At 39.5% G+C, this 5,046-nt stretch overlaps 1 non-coding gene across 1 annotated transcript; it reads left to right on the top strand.

Annotated features, from left to right (window-relative positions):
• Positions 1 to 4,927: 4,927 nt before the first annotated feature.
• LOC123749011 (5S ribosomal RNA) lies at positions 4,928 to 5,046 on the top strand. The gene has a single exon (XR_006771838.2). It is a non-coding gene; the product is annotated as a 5S ribosomal RNA (ribosomal RNA).

Raw genomic sequence — 5,046 nt, 5'->3', positions numbered from 1 at the left:
GACACTCCCCCCCCCCCACCTACAACCGAACGCATTGCTACCCCATCTATTTGTAAAATGAGTCCTTTAGTTGCAATTTTTTAACCAGTTATCAATCTAACCTTTCCCATCCCAAATCCTTATCCTGACCCCCTTCCAAGTGCTATATAGTCATAATATCTTGGCGCATTCCCCTAATAGTTCCCTTCCCTTACCAAACTCTTTTTTTTTATTCAAATCAAAACTCCAAGATCCTACTTGAGTAAATTCATTCAGTATCACCTGAGAAGATTCTTCAAGTTGGTTGTTGACCAGACCACACACTAGAAGTTGAAGGGACGACGACGTTTCGGTCCGTCCTGGACCATTCTCAAGTCGGTTTTCCATGTACTTGAGAATGACTTGACTTGACTTGAATCGACTTGAGAATGGTCCAGGACGGACCGAAACGTCGTCGTCCCTTCAACTTCTAGTGTGTGGTCTGGTCAACATACTTCAGCCACATTATTGTGACTCATCGCCTTCAAGTTGGTTATTTGTGAACGAGGCGTCAATATCCTTATTAGTCGTAACTACATCGCTATCAAAGTTCAAAACACCAATTTCAGTAATAAATTGTAATTTCGCTTCTCAAAGGTGTACTTCAGATTTTTTTATGATATAGCAATGGGTATTATTATTATTAACATCTTTATTGACAAAATTAATTACAATTTTGCCTAATCTGAGGATTTTGATAGTCTTATTAAGAAAAAAGTCACTATAATACCATATTTGAGGATTTTAACTTCAAATCATAGAGCGAGGTTTCGTATTATTTAGATCCAAGAAAAGACATATGACAATGTTGTTTCCAATACAAATGATAAAGTGAGGATAATGCTATGGGTGTAACTCTTTATGCATCTTATGATAACGTGTTCTTATCTAATTTTAATTATGTAGTTCCTATGTAATTTAATTTCCTTCGTTTGCGAATGTGTAATTTTGAGAAACTTCTGATATAGTCTTGTCGCTCTGAATATCAGCCTATTTTCTATGGTCGATATGTAAACGATTCTGTTCAAATCTTTAAATTATCGCTCAGGTGTAGATATGTTTGTTAAATATTTTAATTCTAAACGTTTAAAAATTACATTTGTGTAATTGAGGTTTATTAAAAAATTACTTTCTTGACTAATTACTAATAATTGGAAGTTAATTTACCATTTTTGTTGGCCGTAAACTTACCTTCACAGACTTAGATCTACATTTACTAAGTTTTTTCCTAAACTATTTATGTTGAATCAAATTAAAAACTTTATTCGATAGAGCTTTAAACAGAGCTTTAAGGCTGACTGCAAATTATTTGATATTGACATTAAAATCTTGAACGAGTTTTTTAATTAAATGTTTTTTCCAAGCAAATTGTTTTACAGGATGTTGAGTAAATTAATAAATAGTAAATTTTTATCTATCGTCAAAAATTCCCACAGTTCCTTAAGATATTTACCTGCCCGAAACGCTGCGCGTACTAGTGGCTTTACAAGACTGTAATTACCATATTATGTATCTTAACATTCCCAATGTACCTTCTAGTATATGCATAAATAAATAAATAAATAAATAAATAAATAAATAAATAAATAAATAAATAAATAAATAAATATTCAACATGCCAAATTTCCTTTTCAGGTACTGTTAATTATCATATAATAAAGGAACTTCGTAATATTCTAACACATTCCTATCCACAAATTAACTTCCAGTTAGCGTTTACTAATTATCATTCTATTGGCAGCTACTTAAAATATCGAGAGCCTATTCTTCCCTAAAACATCGATAACTAGATTACGCAAGTACTTACGAACGTGTACATCTTTCCTCAATCTTTGACGGCTTTGATTACATTTATTAAACAGTTTACAAGCACGAAAACTTGCCGATCAACTGTTGTTATTGTTATAAACAGCAGCTTGGTGCTTCGGAGCTCATTAACTGTTTAATAATTGTAAGCAAAGCCGCCAAAGATTGAGAAAAGATGGACGGGTTCGTAAGTGTTTGTGTAACTTCTTCGTGAATCTAACCCCGAGAGCCTATATTTCTCTTCGATCTCAGATCTGATGTCGTTTACCTTTTCAAACCTTGAAACTGTAATGTCTGATACGTGAGGGGGAATGCTTCACGAAACCATAAACGCCTTTTAAGGTGAAACTATTGTAGGGTTTCTTACCTTACTGGGTTATAGCTACTTAGTCAACGGGCGTCCTCGTTTGTTGGAGATCACTGGGGAAGTAATGAACCACCTTCTAACTCACAACAACTACAGTGTTCTGATTGTCGTTTGTCGTCGACGAGATCACAACACCCAACCCGTCCTCGACTCAAGTCCATTACATCCAGCGGTCGACCCCACAGACGCATTCATAAATTTTAATATGCTGTTCATTCAAAACGGGAATTTTCTCATGTATAAATTAATATTATAATATATTAGCATATTGTGCATATATAGGCATAGGTTAGGTTAGGTTAGGTGTTTAGGTTCTGTTGGCGATTATTTGTATTTGTAGTACGTGGGTGAAGCATTTATAGCGTTGTGATTCGAACAAAATTCGTCAGTGAAACACTTGTTCCGGATATGTTCGAACGTCAGCAGTTGTGAGTCGTGTATAAACCGCTTTTCATTCATAAACAGGGGGTTTGGCGGGTGCACGGAATCACTTTTGGATCTTTGTTTGGAGGACGGGCTGCAACACCCTGGAAGCCATTTGTATCGCGAGACCTGAGATGATCAACTCGATCTCGAGGCCTCGACTCAACTGGTCACACACACTAATTAGAAAATTTTCTCGTAGTATGTTTTTATGTAATTTTGTAATGTTTTTATATATTTTATATATATTTCTACTGGTTACTTTATACATCTTCTTAATTAAGCTTTTATCATCGTAGTCTTTTAATTAATATTTATTTTTAAAGTTGTTGAATTATTTATTGATGACTGGTAGCTAATTTTTCTGAGTAACTATTTTATTTTGGTTAAGGACTGATGATGGGGTGTATTTTCCGGAACGTTTCTCTTGAATAAATTGAAGATGTAGTACATATTACCTAGTTTTCACCCAGGGTAATAAGGCAGCCCATCCTAAGGTTCCCCAGCGTCAAGAAACTCTCGTACTGGGATGAATTTCATCCGGTAAAGCGAATGATTACAGGCCTTGGGGACGAAAGGTCCTCAACCTATTCTCAAACTTTAAATGGGTGAGATGCCGAGCTTGCTTGAACGCTGAAGCTTCGGCGACTAATCTGAGTATCTAGTGGGGCCATTTTTGGTAAGCAGTACCCTTATCCTAACCTCCCAGAGGACCCAAAACAGAAAACGGGACAGTTATGTCAATTTCGCGACCCGCTATTATGTTCTAATGCGACGATTTTTGACCTCACGTTAAAGTGTACGTGAAAATGCGACCCGCTCTATTAGGCGGACGGGTTGATTGTTTATTGGTCAGACAAGCTATGGTCATATTTTGATTACCTTTCACGTTCGTATGGAGCCACTCTGTGTGGCGGTCAACCCTCACTAAACCTGTTGAATTATTCATAGGCTGTGTGGAAGGACCCGAACGAGTCTTTTAACACACACACACACACACTCGGGGGGCCTCGTAGCCTGGTGGATAACGCGCAGGACTCGTAATTCTGTGGCGCGGGTTCGATTCCCGCACGAGGCAGAAACAAATGGGCAAAGTTTCTTTCACCCTAAGTGCCCCTGTTACCTAGCAGTAAATAGGTACCTGGGAGTTAGTCAGCTGTCACGGGCTGCTTCCTGGGGTGTGTGTGGTATGAAAAAAAAAAAAAAAAAAAAAAGTAGTTAGTAAACAGTTGATTGACAGTTGAGAGGCGGGCCGAAAGAGCAAAGCTCAACCCCCGCAAAAACACAACTAGTAAACACAACTAGTAAACACACACATACACACACACATACACACACACACACACACACGAGGCTGGCTAACATCAGAACGGCGTTCAGGAACCTGTGTAAGGAATCATTCAGAATCTTGTACACCACATATGTAAGACCAATCCTGGAGTATGCGGCCCCAGCATGGAACCCGTACCTTGTCAAGCACAAGACGAAGCTGGAAAAAGTCCAAAGGTATGCTACTAGACTAGTCCCAGAACTAAGAGGCATGAGTTATGAGGAAAGGCTGCGGGAAATGCACCTTACGACACTGGAAGACAGAAGAGTAAGGGGGAACATGATCACAACCTACAAAATCCTCAGGGGAATCGACCGGGTAAACAAGGATGAACTATTCAACACTGGTGGGACGCGAACAAGGGGACACAGGTGGAAGCTGAGTACCCAAATGAGCCACAGAGACGTTAGAAAGAACTTTTTCAGTGTCAGAGTATTTAGTAAATGGAATGCATTAGGAAGTGATGTGGTGGAGGGTGACTCCATACACAGTTTCAAATGTAGATATGATAGAGCCCAATAGGCTCAGGAATCTGTACACCAGTTGATTGACGGTTGAGAGGCGGGACCAAAGAGCCAGAGCTCAACCCCCGCAAGCACAATTAGGTGAGTACAATTAGGTGAGTACACGCCTGATAGGGGGCCTGATAGCTGAGTGGACTGGACTCTGGACTCGTAATCCTAGGAGTCCGGGTTCGATCCCGGCTGATGGCAGAGACAAACGGGTAGAGTTTCTTTCACCCCTGATACCCCTGTTACCTAACAGAAAATAGGTACCTGGGAGTTAGACAGCTGTTACGGGCTGCTTCCTGTGTGTGTGTGTGCGTGTGTGTGGAAACAAAAAAAAATATTAGTTGGTATTTGGTAACAGTTGATTGATTGACAGTTGAGAGGTGGGCCGAAAGAGCAGAGCTCAACCCCCGCAAGCACAATTAGGTGAATACAACTAGGTGAATAAATACAAACACACACACATATATATATGCCAACGGCCATACCACGTTGAGAACACCGCTTCTCGTCCGATCAGCGAAGTTAAGCAACGTTGGGTTTGGTTAGTACTTGGATGGGTGACCGCCTGGGAACACCAAATGCTGTTGGCA

This window comes from Procambarus clarkii, chromosome 47 (assembly GCF_040958095.1).
Source record: "Procambarus clarkii isolate CNS0578487 chromosome 47, FALCON_Pclarkii_2.0, whole genome shotgun sequence".
NCBI classification, from domain to species: Eukaryota; Metazoa; Arthropoda; class Malacostraca; order Decapoda; family Cambaridae; genus Procambarus; species Procambarus clarkii.
The sequence above is the reverse complement of the archived record's forward strand: the minus strand, read 5'-3'. Positions and strand labels throughout refer to the sequence as shown.